The following is a 16881-nucleotide window of genomic DNA, read 5'->3' on the forward strand; positions in this document are numbered from 1 at the left end:
ACTCACGGTCTGAACACAGAAGTAAAAAGGATAGACAAGACACATATTACAGGGTCCTTTCAGTCTTTTTATTTCTAAATACACTTAGGGACACCAAATTTGTCTTGGTAGAGGACTGAGATGCACCTGTGTTAGTGGCAGTGCCTGGGTTCAAATGACATCATCCAAACAGAAAAATGCAATGTAGACCAAAAAGTGTGAACACAATCTGTATCACTGGGTTCCAAAGATCTCGCAAGATACTCTTTAACCTCGACCAAGTATTTAATTTATGTGGTAAATCGTGTGTTTTGTCTCGAAATTGAAATATTAAAGACAGTTTTCAAGCGTGGATAATGGGGTGACATTGAATGCTCTCATTTTATAACCCAGGAGTGGTGTGTTCGCAAGGCACTATATGTATAACAGATTATGTTCGAAGTTGGAGATATTTTATATACATCAGTTCCTCGAGCTGCAGTATCAGCGGAAACATGTTTGCTCTACCTGCTCAGTTTCTGTGTCAGACATAACCTCACCAATGTGCTGTGATGTCATCCCTTCTCTCTCCCTCCCTGACGCCTCGCTCAATCTGTCGTCATTTCCCCTCTCTGTCTGGCTTTGTCTCTCATCTCTCTCACCTCTGCTTCTCCTTCTTCTGTCTTGCTCTCTTTTTGTCCTCATTCTGTCTGTATCTCTCACCCGGTGGTCACAGTGCAGTGCATGACTCATGCACGGTAAGATACGTGATAGCAAGCCTGCATACAGTATTTTCACTCAAATACACATGCACATGTGAATTCATTATTAAATGCACATGCACAAACATGCAAGTGGGAAATATGCACATGCACTCACATAATGTTACTTAACCCTTGTGTTGCCTTCGGGTCATTTTGACCCGAATCAATATTACACCCTCCCCCCGCCTTAGGATTAATTTGACCCCATTCAATGTTTAATGTCGGTGTTCTTTCGGTAGTCAACAAACAAACATAAAGTGCCTCACACTTAAACTTGGAAAACAATATTAATTCTAATAATTTTCTGGAGGTTTTAATTGCTGGCGTCAAATTGAACCCAAAGGGTAAAATATGTTAGTAAATATAAAGGTAACAGGAGGGTGAAACATTGAATCGGGTCAAAATGACCCATAGGCGGGGGGAGGGTGTAATATTGATTCGGGTCAAAATGACCCGAAGGCAACACAAGGGTTAAAGTCATCTCTACATTCAGAGTGATTATGGCAAAGTCAAGGAGACATAAATGGACGCAAACAGCAAGGGCATCGTTGTCTTTGATCTTTGAAAGACGGCTCCTGGGAACTGCTGAAGATGCAACAACCAACAGTCTTCTCCAATGAGTGTGAAGTGTTCCTAATGAGATACAGTTCCTTTGGGGAGAACACTGCTTATGATGTACTCTAATGTAGACTCATATATTTCTTGTAAGACCAATTTAAATCCTTAGACAGATTGTACAGATTCTCAGTGTCATCAGGGTTTTAGGAGCTGCATGAACTCTCAGACAATGAATATATATATATGTGTATGTATATATATATATATATATGTATGTATATGTAGATATATATACATATTGTAACAGGTCGTTCCAGCTTGTTACTCTCGACGGGTCCCCCACACTCCCCCACACACCGCCACAGCTGATCCTACTACACCCAGCTACCACATATATATATATATATATATATATAGAATAGTCCCCAGCATATTGAGTGTGTCTTGCATTTCAGTCCTTTGAAACACTGTAGCAAAGGTCTGTGAAAATAAACACTTGAAATTAATCAATGTGAAAATGAGGAGTGTATCCACAATGTTTGACTGAGATCATCTCTGGGAAGTTCAGTGCAGAAACAGCAGTGTTGGCAAAGGTGGAGCCAAAATAAAAAAATAACACAACGGACATTACCACTTTCAATGCGAATAAAAGAAGGTGCACTTCTTGCTAATTGTTTTTCCTTGAGCAGGCTCTTACAAAGTTTAGAGTCTTAAACTGCAAATACTTAAGTCAGGGGTAAAAAAAACCTCTCTCTTCTTTATTGATTGTGGACTCGGCTTATGCTCTCCCTGAATCGCCCATTTCATTATGCTTTGCTCCAGGTTTATTGGTTTTTATGGCATGAGAATCCGATGGGAGACGTGTTTAGCTTATTGCTTTGACAGCATAAAGCAGCGCTGGCTTATTGCCGCAGTCTGAAGGTCCGAGCTGTTTCAGCAACAGAGGTACACAGATATCTGTATTGTCTTAGACACCAGGGAAACCAGTATGAGTTACAACAGGCACCACCAGCCGCCAAGGAGAACTCAAAACACTCTTCGTCTGTGTTTCTCTGAAAGGTTGCAGTCAGTAGTAGTATGCATAGACAAAAAAAGTGATATGCTACCTCCATAAAATGTGGGCGAGTGAGAGCTAAATTCACAACACAATTTCATAAAGCTGAAGATGACATTTTAAAATGTAATGTTTTGTGTGAAAATAAAAATAATTCTTAATAATATAAAACTGAAAAGGAACACTTCTGGAGAGCCATTGGGCTAAAATTGCATTGTCATGTTATCTTATCTTAAAGTGTTAAAGTCGCTGTTGGAGACTTTATGTCTGATAGCGCTCCAATGTCTTTTGGTGTCCCGCAGGCCTCGGTCATAGGGCCTCTGTTATTCTCTATAAGTCTACCTGCTCTTGGTCTTCTGCAGGCAATCCAAAATGCTGTGTAAAGACAATGTACAAGGTAAAATAGTCAGTCTCACATCACCCCCATACTCAGATCTCTTCACTAGCACCCTGCAGCATTTAGGATCCACTTTAAGATTCTCAATCTTACTGACATAGCATTACACTGTCAAACTGCTTTGTGGCTGAACTACATCAGCTCCCTGTCTCAGTTCAAACATGTTACATCTCCTGTCTGTTCCACTCACCCGCCATACAAATCATGGTTATTGAGATTTGGATTGTTTCAAAGGACAACTAAAAGGTTACCTGTTAAGACAGGTATTCACCAAGTCTGCACTTTATATATTTATTGTGTATTTGATTTGGTATTTTGTTTTTTCACAATGTATCAGGTTTTTAGTTTTGCACTTTCAAAACACTTGGCCCCATGTGGTTATCTCACCTTTCAAAGATATACTGCATGTTACAAATTCCTATATGAATAAACCTTACATATTTACTTTTATTTATTCTATGTCTAATAAAGTGACTAATCTACCGATTTGTCATGTTATCTGTTAAGGGGGTGGGTTTGAGGCATTGATGTGGAACTACCTCTGTGCACTCAAGCATTTGAGCATTATTTCAGAAAAAATGTCTTACTACCACGCCTGAAAACTTATATCACATGACCATTCGTTGTTCACTCTCAGTGCTCTCATTAGCCTCGTTTCCAGCAGAGGCATGGCATCAGTTTTAGCAACAAAAAAACAAACACAGTTTCCTTTCAGCCAACGACCAGACTGCAGACCGACACAGTCAGCAGCCGAGGTTGTGAAGAAACTGGAACATCTAACGCTAGATGTTTTTTCTCAGGAGTTGCAGCTGGCTGTGCTTCCCACAAATGAGCAAAAACAAGAAGTGCTTTTTTTTTTAACTGTCAGGTGTTTCATCATGTTGTAATTCTCTGCTTCACGGGTAAAGATTTAATTGTATAGATGATCTTTCTTCATTGCATTTTTATGAATGGTGTAAAGCCAGCATCAGTGGGCATGCTGCAGACACACCACTTAGAATGTTGAGCTCAAATCTCCCATTTTAAATGAACGAAGTGTATTCTGATACATAATGTAATGCAAATAACAAGTCCATCTGAAGGAAATGAAAATGTTGCAGAGTATCATTATTAAGACAAATATAATCAGATCACACATTACATATAATGTAGTAAGTTATTCCACAAGCTGTAACCAGCATTTTAAAATTGATTCTGTGATTATAATGATTATCATCCACTCAGTATGTTATTATGCTAAACTTTGAAAGCCTCATAATGCCGCATTTCTTTGTTTTTGTCCTGTAGTCAAAATACAATTGTCTTTTCACGCCCCAATTTGACCTCACTTTCATTCCCCCTCAATTTTCTTTTCCTTAATTTTCCCTCACTTCATTTCCCTACTCTGTCTCAAGCCGCTCCATCAGTGATTACACATAACCCTGAAGTAATTAAGCTAAGAACACAAACGGGGATGCAGGTCATAAATAAACAACTGTTAGTGATATTAAACCATCGGAGAGAGCGTTGGCAAGGGGAAACACATCGTCAGGAGTTTTTCAATGGACTCGGCTGAGTAGCACTTTTGACTTTCCACACGTTGTCAATGTGTCAGCGTCTTTTTCCTATTATGCTGAGGATTTTCAAGCCTTAGCTTAAATGAAATAGAGTACTTTGTATAATAATTTTATTTCTGGTTTCATGCTTAATATTTTCAAAAGTAAAATAAATGTAACCACATACATGGCTTGAATATGCCAACTTCTAAAAGAGAAAAAAGGGTGCTTTCAAAATGACCTAGATGAACGGCATTATCATTTATTCAGACACTTAAAACAACATCATCTTCTTATGCCTGCTAACCAGCAATCTGTTGCTCTAATGTATGTAATCACAGACCCATCTAAGAAGCATAGGCTGAAGAGGTGTGATGATATCAATGTTTTAAACGATTACTTTGCCAATTTTCACTTTGTACCTTCTTTTCCACATACCACACCCACATTGCAACGGGACAAAGACGGTTGAAAATCTGCAAAGCAATTATTTTAGAGAGAGTTAGAAATGAATGGTTGGGTCAACCAAGCATGTGACTTTGATACCGATATGTATGAAAAGATTTTGATCAAATACTCACCAGCATATTTCTATACAATGTAACCTCATTACCATTCACCAACTTATACAAGCCTTGTTTTGCTCTGAACTAAATGTAAGGGTTTGAAACAGAAAAAGACTCAAGTTAATAAGGCTGTGGCCCTGTTGATCATTGGGGTGGGAGGGATTACATTACAGTATTACTGTAGGTCATTATGTAGGTCATGTTTTAAAATGTAAATAAAGCCCAAACTATCTATATAGCTACAGATACCACTATTGCTAAATGAGAGCTGTGTTTTTGGTAATAATGGAGTGACTTTGTGAATTGTGTGAGGTCATGGGGTAGGTTGGTCTCATATAGCATAATGTATTAATGCGTCGTAATTTGCAGGTATTCTTCAAAAATATTTGTTTGTAAGTAATCCACTCAATCATAAATTATCAAATGACAATCTTTCAGTTGGGAGACCATTTTTCTTTCTTCACATGAAATGAGAAGTCTATGTTTACTTGTCACCTAACTAGTGTACTTCAATAATGGCACTTTCCTTAAATCTAACTATGTAGTTGTGTTGCCTAAAACCTCACTGATTTGTTTCCTATTAAGGGGAAACAATAGTTTTGAAGAGCCTATCATGTTACGGTGTGAAAAAGCACAAAAAAGTACCTTTTCGTAACATATCATACAAACTGTTATATGTTCAAGTATATATTGCGTAAGCTTTGAAAATGACTTTAGTCTGATTTAATCATGTGCTGTCATTTTATCAGAGTATTGTTCAAAATTGTGGATTTGAACCTAGCTGATGAAATTTTTTCCAAAGAAGACAAAATATCCATAACCAAAAATAGCAACATATATGTGACAGTAAAAATAGCCTTCCACCCATACAGTTTTCCATCATCTTCCTCTTCTCTCACATCCTATTAGAGGGGCCATTAAAATCATAATGAGACTGTTGCCGTTTTTGGAGACTGAAATTGGGAGAACAATTCATCCTATCTGCTAAAAGCTAAATAATTGAAAGGATGAGGGAGTTTTGGGAAAGAGGCGTTGGTTGGTGTTTGGGCTTCAGATGTTCAGATGTACAGTTTTATAGGTTGAGGGAGGACATTTAGTTTAATTCAAAACTGACACTTGTCGAAATCACAATCTAGCTCAAGTTTTTGGAAAGTTTTCTCAGAATGTTTTGCAGATGATTTTGAAAAATAATTATATAGAGACAAGCTTTGCAAGGGTGTAGATCTAATTCCAGAATTCTCCCGGAAATAGCTCAGATCATGACAGAAAGACTTCACTAAGGTTATTGTAATTTAACTTTTGTTGAAATAAGTGTTCAAAATGTACTGTCCAGTACTGTTTAAGCCAGTTATCTTATAATATGGACAGAAAATCCCAGAAACAGTTAAAGTTGTTCAGAGAGAATTGAAAACAGAAAGAAAACCTACTTAGAGAAAGAAAACTGATGCAAGTTCAAGACGGTGTGACTAGCAGAGTGGGTGGTCCATCATCTCTATATGGCAGGTCATTATACTTTTGTTAACGTTGACACATATGAGGCGTGAAGTGGATGTGAGTAGCTTGAATACAGTGGGATTCACCAAAGCCAGGTTTTCAGACTGATTAACACTGAAGGACGATGTATATTTTATAGGGCTGTCAATCGATTAAAAAAAATTAACTAATTAATCGCACATTTTGAAATTGAGATTAATTAATCGCGATTAATCGCGATTAATCGCGATTAAAAGTTAAAAGTTCATTCTTTTTAAAGACCAAACTTCACACAGAGCTGTGTTTCAAAGAGGCTCCTACCTATAAAGTGCTGGCGAGGTATTTAATATTGTGGATGATAAATTGTTTCTTCAGTGAAACATCAGATTAGTAAAAAAAAAGAAGTATATTGAGACCCCATTGGTCTTGTCATCTTTAACACTGAACAACAGCAGAACCAGTGGCCTTGGTAACTGACTGACATTCAAATATGTCCTGTTCACCCTCTGGAGGCTGGGGGCATTTTCTCCATTTTACAAAAAAATTTAAATTCACCTTTTAAAGGCGTTTGCATATGACACATACCCACGTGTTATACATCAAACATTCCAGAACAATCTCAGCTCTATTCAATGAGGCTCATTGTCCTGGTGCCGTGTTCTCTGCTCTCTGACTGACAGGCTGCTATAGAGCTTCATCTGTGAGGTGGGAGGTCCTTTGTGATTTACTGAGTGTTCATTGGTTGTTTTCCCCCCAAAATGTTGACAGACAAACGGATTGACCAATCACGGTGAAGGTTTCGTTTGACGAGTTCTTTCCGCGCCGAGTCCCCCGACACGTCGCCCTCCGTTCCTCTGTGTATCAGAGGGGGAGACGGGAGGAAGGAGGAGCAGGAGGAAACCCGACTGATTCATTCACGAGTTTAAACTCATTTATGCTCCTTATTTTCGCGGAGAAATAATTGTTTTAAAAACGGAAACAGTGTTAAACCGTACTGCCGCGGTTTGACACTCGGTTTGAGTGTAAAAACTTCAACGAACACCGGAAGTAAACAAAGTTGCGTTAATTGCGTTAAAATATTTTAGTGCGTTAACGCGGCCAAATTAATCGCATAGATTAACGCGTTAACGCTGACAGCCCTAATATTTTAGCATCATTGCTTTAAGACTGTCGCTTCATTTGCCGCCTCTTGCTACTTAAACAAGCTTGATCAGTCTCTGAAACAAGCTTCCACAAGGAAGACAAAATATAGTGTTAAAGACCAGATAAAACTATATCACTCTGAAACCAAGTAGCCTTTCTTCTTTAACCATGAGCTGGTCTTTGAACCAACCACACTCTCCAACATCCTGCAGTTGACTTCCTATCTCAGTTTCTCTGACCTTCTAATGACACATTTTTTACAGCTTGAAGAGGACCAATGGCTGAGCAGCTTGAAGAGGACCAATGACTGAGCAGCTTAAGGAGAACCAATAGCTGATGAGCTTAAAGAGTAATGAATAAGATGAGCCATCAGCAGGAGGAATAGAAAAACTATTGCGCAATATGCATGATACTTATTTTAGCTAAATAGTTCAAATGCCACAAAATACAAAAGAACAAGGTTTAAAAAAAAGAATGATAAACAAATGTAAGGTTACAAGGCAAGAACATCTTCAATATATACGTATATGTGTGTGTACATATATATACATATATCTGTTTGTGTATATATTTAAAACATATACAGGACTGTCTCAGAAAATTAGAATATTGTGATAAAGTTCTTTATTTTCTGTAATGCAATTAAAAAAACAAAAATGTCATGCATTCTGGATTCATTACAAATCAACTGAAATATTGCAAGCCTTTTATTCTTTTAATATTGCTGATTATGGCTTACAGCTTAAGAAAACTCTAAAATCCTATCTCATAAAATTTTAATATTTCCTCAGACCAAGTTAAAAAAAAGATTTATAACAGCAAAACAAAATCAAACAGTTGAAAATGTGTTTCCAGGTGTTTCGAGTTAATTAGACGATTCAAGTGATTTGTTTAATACCCTACTAGTATACTTTTTCATGATATTCTAATATTTAGAAATAGGATATTTGAGTTTTCTTAAGCTGTAAGCCATAATCAGCAATATTAAAAGAATAAAAGGCTTGCAATATTTCAGTTGATTTGTAATGAATCCAGAATGCATGACATTTTTGTTTTTTTAATTGCATTACAGAAAATAAAGAACTTTATCACAATATTCTAATTTTCTGAGACAGTCCTGTATATATATGCATATAAATATATACATATACAGTATATATATATATATACTGTATATATATATAAAGACACATACACATATATATGTAAATATATGTGTGTGTGTGTATATACGTACATATATATACACACATTTACTTATATTATATTTACACACACATACATATATTATATATATATGTATATACACAGAGGTATATATATATATATATATATATATATACACAGCATATTTAACATATTTGTGTTTTAATACGGTGTGGCTTGCTCATAGATTCTGGCTGCAGCAACGCCGCACTGGCTGTTGCCCTGCGGGATCATTATTATTATTCCGTCAGAAACTTTGGTCGAGCGCATTGATAATACATTTAAAAAATGCGAGAAATTGTCCCATTCATTTGAATAGGGTTTCGGAAGAGAAAACGTGAATCAACGCTAATCTTTGTCGCCACAGTGACTCGCCATACTTTAAGGTAGAGCAATGATGTTACGTTTAAAACGTTAACAAAAGGATGGAGTGTATTTGATTAATTGGACCTTTTTTCCTAGCTAGCACAGTTTCAATGGAACCTTTGTTTGAGTTTCAGAAGATATCCGAGCTGTTTTAGAGTTTATAATGGGTGTGTATGGTGCGGAATCTCAGATCTAGAGGGGCCTGAGCCAACTGCCAGTGAAAGGCAGCAACAGAAAGTTATTTTAAAAAATAAAACCTATTTTGCCACAAGTCTGCCAATTCTCACTCTTTTTACACCATTGAGCTCCTCCTAAAATGTGTCGATGGAATGCACAATTTCACCCACATTTGTCCGGAGGAGCATTAACGAGGGAGCAACTACACCTCTCTGTGCTCTCTGTGTTTTACCCCCACCACGCTAATCTAAATTCACCATCTAAATATCTTGTGAAATGTTCTAGTTCAGTTTTACAGCTAACCTTTGTGATGAAAGGAAACATGTTGAGATATGGCGATGTCTGCGAGAAAGACTTAATCGTAGGATTTAAGTACATTTTCATTAGCTACCAAGTAGGAACATACAATTAATAAGCCAGTCTAATGAATATCATTCTAACGTCACATCACTCCTTGGAGCATGTTAATGCAACATTGTCTGCACCCTGAGTGCCATTGTGTGTTTGTTCCCCGCACAGACCTATTGGATAATCTAACCTTTCTGCATTTCCAAAACGGTGTAAACTTAATTTCTGCTGCAGCTGACTGTCTCATATGACAGACAAAATAAGCTGTGATGTTTTAGGGGTTTTTTTCAACTCAGATAAGAGGTAAAACTATGAATGTAACTTCTGAAACTTTGTAACTCTGGATACGTTTAGTCTTAATCTTCTTGTAATTAAAACAAAACCATTGTTATGATTTTGAAAGATTTTTCATAATTCACAAATTATTATTTGCCACCATTTAAATATATATATGTTTTGCTATAGGCCTCCATGATGTCAAGTGTGTCTTTTTTTTTTTTTACACCATTCAGGCTTTCGACAACGGGAAGTGTGTGTTCATGGATGTGTGTGTTCATGGATGTGTGTGTTCATGGATGTGTGTGTTCATAGATGTGTGAAGCTGGTGGTGGGAGGAGAACAATATGAAGCTATGAAAGTTGGGATAGGATCACAACTAATTACTTCAATCTACTGTACCCCTACTGCAGACTTGGCTGATTATTCTTTGTAGCCGTGTCACTCACAGCAAGTTTTTAGTTTTCACATTATTGCTCTTGAGATTTGGCAGGGCACAAAAAACCGTTATTGCTTTAAATGTTCAAGATATTGAGGAGTATCTAACAGGAGATATTTTCTGCATCATTGATGTCAATAATAGTTTTGCTATATCCCTTTTTCTAGGACCTTTTATGAAATAAAAAATCAATGCATTCCTCCCTCTTCTATTATTATTGGATTCTACACCTACACACATAAAGGTACCAACAGATATTTTGGCAAGGCAGTGCTGCGATAGCAAACACTCATTTAGCTCTTTTCTGGGAGGCCTGCACTTGTGAATGTGTTAGTGGAAGAATATAAAGCAGTGTATGTGGCTCTCGTCTTTAAGATGTACATCATGTTACCCTGACCCTTCTGTTCTACATCTCTACATCTTTGCTGCCTCTAAATCCAGGAAGAAACTTTCTTTAGCATTATACTTTTGTATTTGGACATGAATATTTACGAAAATTGCAAATGGTGAAAACAAGATACACAGAGTTGAAGCAGATATATTTTTGTTTAAATTTGTGACCATTTAGCAGATCTATTACAGCACATGATTTGTGCTTCTGTCATTGTCTGGTCAGGTTCAACAGGCATAAGTGTGTCTCGGTGTTGACATTCGACTAAATGTTGGAAAAAGACATGCTGTTAATTTTCTGTGTGTATAGTGAGCATTGACTTAGTCCACCTTCATATTGAATAACCTAAGTACTTAACTAACTGCACCTATGAAACTTTTGAAACAAACAAAGTTATTTTTCAGATCCATGAATTTTGCCTTAACCTACTAAAGTTGTTTTGTCCCCGGGTTGTGAAACCCACTGAGTTTGCATGTTGCTTGACATTTGTCAGAGAAAGCACAAAAAAACGAGTTATATTTTAATTCATGAAATGAAGGAAAAATATTACTTCAACTCATGTAATGTAATCAAATGTTCTGTGTTTATAGTCTGTAAAGTAAAACTTGAAGTAGTTGAATTAGATGTTAAACAATTAGAATCATTAAACTGTCAGCGTTTTGTCACGGGGTGAGTCTCGAAAAGCTCAAAAGGGGGCAGGCAGAAAATCGGGAGTCAGGGCAGGCAGACAGGGTCAAAAAGGCAGGTCCGGAAGATACAGGCACACGGAAGACGGAACTAAAGACAACAACTATAGACAACAATCCAACAGGAGGCAGGGGAAAGACTGACACAATATATAGGGGGCGAAACAGGTGTACGGCATCAGACAGTAACGAGACAAGAGTGTCTGAGAGCAGGTGCAGGGAATGAAACAATCAAGGAGAGAGAGGAGACACAGTAGAAACAGAGGAGACATAGAGGAGACACAGAACACAGGAGAAACGGAACAGGGAGTTACATAAACATTACACAGTATGATTTATTTTTTTAAGCTTATTGTCAACAACATCCAGGTCCAAATGCGCCGCCAGACAGAAAACAGCTGAAAAAGGAGCTGCATGGGGGCGTGCTGCTCCAGGTGCCAGTGAGGTGATGAATACATCCAGGTAGTCCAGTTTGAGTAACAATATGTTACACCAGACAACAAAATAATAATCAGAGGTTTTTATATAATTCAACGGCAACGTGCTACGTCATCAGGCAAGGAGCCACGTGAGACAATCAAATATGTGCAATCACACATTCCCAGTAGATTCCTTTGAAACACGAACAGGGAATGACTGTTGGAGGTTGGTCACGATGGAGGATCGTATCATTGTTGTTGCGGTAACTTGAGTTGTAATCGTTCCGAGAAGGAAACCGCTCTGCAGTGCTTTGGTGGCTGATGAGCCCTAAATTGTGGAGCAATGTGTGAATCTGGCTTCTGTGGATCGTATTTTGTTATCTCACCGGTGTGAGAAACATGTCCACAGTAATGCGTTTGGGGGTGCATTGCGAAACAAACTGTCAGCCACAAATGTACCGAACTCAACTGAGATCATTATTAGCTCATTTGTTTTTTATACTTATACTGGAAAATACAAATGTCAGCACAAAAGACCTGCAATCTGGCATGCAGTCTGTCACTGTACACGATTGAGTGCAGCGGTAGCTGTGTATCTTAATGTTGCTTGTACACGTTTAGTTACAGATCAATTTAGATTGATTCCTAGCTCTTATTTTCCAACTGCTCTGTTTCACAATAAAAACAATACTTTTCTTTAATAAGTATACTCCTTATGCTTGGCCATATGCAATTTGTCACGGACACGGAATATTTGCATAAGTGCCTGCATTCTACAAAATGTCAAAATAAATCCATAATTCCCTGAGTGTGTTGTAAACACAGCAGTTGTTTGTGTGGATAGCTGCAGCCTTCAGACCTCTCCGCCCTCAGCCAGTCTCAGGAAGAACACAATCCTAATGAAGGGTGGAGTAATTACAACTCTTAATATAAATGTTATAATGGGATAACCCCCCCCCAGACTCCCAGTCGTACTCTTCTCTAGAAATCTCTCTCTCCTCCTCTCCATGTCTCTCTACCTCGCTCTATCCGCTGTGTTCATTATTTACTGTCTTTATGAATTAATCGTTGAGACATTGAGCTCCCAAGTCCAGTCAGCTGGACAATATACTGTGTGTGTATGTGTGTGTGTGTGTGTGTGTGTAGAGTTTGTACAGTGATTCTGTGATTGTACTTGATTGTTTTTCTCTTTTTTTCTGTGTTTATGTGTCTGTATGTGTCTGTATGTGTGTGTGTGTGTGTGTGTTTGTATGCGTGTGTGTGTGTGCATGTACGTGCATGTGTGTGCATGTGTGCGGGTGTGTGTGTGTTTGTGTGTGCGTGTGTGCATGTGTGCGCACTCTGAACAGCATGTGACTAAAAACAGAAAATTAACATGACAGCTGCCATGCTGCACAAACTTTCCTCAGATGAACCACACACATACACACACACATACACACACACACACACACACACATATACTCGACATATACTTGGGCTGCTATACTTACAAGGACCTTCTTTGGCACAATAATGGCATTTTTTTTAAAGCAATTATTTCGCACATCAATAAAAAATTTATCTGCTTCTTGAGTTATTTTATATGGAAAGTGAATATTGCGATCCAAAAAAAGCAGCATAACTGTTTTGGGAGCTATTCCACCTTCGTTCTCACGTCTCACCTTTGGTCATCCTGGAGCAGCTGGTATCTGACCCAGAACACACTGGAGAGATCACATATCTCGTCTGGCTTGTAAAACATTGCTGGGAGAGGGACGTCTGGACTACCCGCTGCCCCCTCTGTCCTGATGTTAATCCAGCGTAGCTTGTTGAGAGAATGATTGGAGTCATTGCTAAATGACATGTAATGTAATGTAAAGTCAAGCGGGGTGAAATCTGAAATGAGCGAGCAGCTTTGAATGGGTCAAACATGTCAAAGAGCAACTTGTGAACATTCTCATAGCTCCACTTAATGGCCTGCTCTCCAAAGTTGTGTTACTTTTTTTGTGAATATTCAATGATGTCAATAAAACGTATTATTATTAAACTTCTTGGTTCTTTATAAGGAATCTTTTAAAAAAGCAATGATTTGTTTACCTACACAGATTGAACATGCAATAACTCATTTTCTACTGCCACAATCTCTTGTTCAACACTTTACTATTGTGCTGTGTAAACGCCATAGCAGCTTTTAGAGAGGCTTACGACTCATAACTTACACTAAAATCTTGAAATATATTCATTCTGAAATGACTTTCAAGCAATAAAAGCTAATGGTGATGAAAACTGAAATAATAAATGAATAAACTTTCTGTAATTGCAACCCGATGTTTTACAATTGTAGTGAACATGTACCACTGGGAAACTTGTCATTAAAGGCTTCTGTTGCATTGTGATTATCCTGCAAGTCTTAAACAAAAGGCTTATTGAATACTTCAGGTTTTATTTTGCTAAAATGGATTGTTCAGTGTGTTTAATTAACAGTGACAGCAGGTGGTGAACACCAATTCATGGGGATTGAGCACATTCCTGAAATCCATCTGTGTTCCCAGTACTTAGAGAAAACAATCACAGAATGGTCTCTCTGCAGGACGTGTGTCCAATCTATCCCGTCTGTCTCTCTATCTATCTATCCTTTTCTATCCTGTTTGTCTTTTTGATTGTCAATTTGTCTATATCTATCTATCTATATCTGTATATCTCTCTATCTCTCAATCTATATATATATATATATATATGTCTATCTATCTATATCTATATATCTATCTATTTATATATATATATAAATATATATCTGTCTATCTATATCTGTCTATCTATATATATATAAATATATATATCTGTATATCTATCTATCTGTCTATATCTCTGTATATATATCTATAAATATTATTCTATCTCAACCACCTCACAGAGAATCTTCACACTGCTGTTTGCTGTGTTGATTTTTCCACCTACAGCCCTCAGCTGTGACAAATCATAATAATAACTGTGTTAAAATTGTAACGTTATTGTCTCTAGGATACTGTGTGTCCGTGTGCATGAGTGTGAACGGCTAATTGCAACCCTGCAGCTTCCATGTTCATATTTACAATTTGACTATTTATTATATGCTCTGATTTGATCAAATTGCAATGGTTCCTGCAAACCCTTCAAACATTTAAACACAGCTGATAATGGGATTTAAGCCATTCCTGCCAAGAAATACAAAGTGAAGCAGTTTGTGAGGAAGCTGACATGTTGGGTCTCTCTCAGATCAGTACAGGCTTCATGTCATTTTCCAAGCTAAGAATTACTTCGAAGAACTGAGTTGGATGGGCTTTCGTTTCTATAATGATTCTGTGGGAGTTTCTTTTTCCTCACAATCCTCTGAAAGGGAAAGCTTCAGGATCTTTCTTTTTTTTAATTTGACTACAGAAAGTCATGTTGGCTAATCAGCATGTGTACTAAATTAATACAGTCTGAGTTAAGCTTTTCATTGTTGTCTTCCATCTGCTTTTGGTTCAATCATCATTTAGTGTTTGTTCTAATGTCTCTAATGTTTCTGTTGAGCTGTGTTTGTTGCAAGATTTACATTTATCATGCTTTCTTTTCCATCAAAATATAAAGAGTTCTTTGAAGAATTATTCTTACTTATTCTGTTGGTGTTTCTTTTTCAACTTTCTGGCGTTAAATGTTTCACATGTATTTACGTATCTTTCAGTTGGTAGCTTCCTGAAGATAAAGGTCAGTAACCGTATCGTAAAAACACTTTTATTGTGACACTGAACCGAAATGCACTTGTTGTTTTTCACAACATTTATTTATTGTTCCTTTGGAGGTTAAAAACACTTATTGAAATGTGTTTGCCAAATTAGCCATGTAACCCCAAAATTAAGTTCACATACTACTACATTGCTTTGTCAATTGGGGTTTGAGGGAAATGTTTTCTACAGAATTTTCCTGTTAACTTTTGACACAAATATTTGTTTTAACATAATCAGTGGACGTGTGAGTAGGGAGTAGGTTGTGGTGGCGGATAGTTAAAAAACAAAGGACTTTAACTAGAAAAGAAAATTTTGACCTCGACGTTTCTTAATTCACGTCCTTAAACATCCTTAAATATAATAACAAGCTTACTTATTTTAAGTCAAACCATGATTCACTAAACATAACCAAGTATACATGTGTTTAAAACTGCAACAGTAATCTGGGAGAAAATATTGCAGTTTACTTGTATGAGAATGTCATTTCATAGGAGACCAGGGTCAGCCAAGAAACTGTAATTTAACCCTTGTGTTGCCTTCGGGTCATTTTGACCCGATTCAATATTGAACCCTCCTGTCGCCTTCGGGTCATTTTGACCCGATTCAATATTGAACCCTCCTGTCGCCTTCGGGTCAATTTGACCCGATTCAATGTTTAATGTCGGTGTTCTTTCGGGAGTCAACAAACAAACATAAAGTACCTCACACTTAAACTTGGAAAACAATATTAATTCTAATAATTTTCTGGAGATTTTAATAGCTGGGGTCATATTGACCTCAAGGGTAAAATATGTTAGTAAATATAAAGGTAACAGGAGGGTTAAACATTGAATCGGGTCATATTGACCCGAAGGCGACAGGAGTGTGAAACATTGAATCGGGTCAAATTGACCCGAAGGCAACACAAGGGTTAAGAAAAAAAGGAATGAAAAATAAATGTCTTTGAGATTCACATTCCTGCTTTATGTGCATAAATAAGCAATATATATTTTGCGATAACAATAATATTGTTGATAACTCTACATGAGGAACATTTGTCTGCAGCATCCTGGAAGCTTAACAGACTCCAACTGTATGGATGCACAAAGTTCCGCATTCATTATGCAACTCCCATCTTCTCTGTCACTCTTCACTGGAAGTTACCAAGCGTTTAACAAAAATGAAAATCATTATTTTAGAAATGTTGCTGGACTGATGCAGCTGTTTTGAGAGTCACTCTGTAGCTCGGAGCCTGTGTGCATTCACCAAAGTGTATCACAGCAGTGGCAGCACTGATCTGAGACCTCTAATTAGCTCCCTGTGCTCTCAAACTCGTAATGACCCTCATTTGTCAGGGAATGTGCAGCTTGTGAGCGATGCAACAGAGTGTGTGTTGAGGTGAAGCAGAAGGGAGAGAA

The sequence above is a fragment of the Pseudoliparis swirei genome, chromosome 9 (assembly GCF_029220125.1).
Source record: "Pseudoliparis swirei isolate HS2019 ecotype Mariana Trench chromosome 9, NWPU_hadal_v1, whole genome shotgun sequence".
Lineage (NCBI taxonomy): Eukaryota > Metazoa > Chordata > Actinopteri > Perciformes > Liparidae > Pseudoliparis > Pseudoliparis swirei.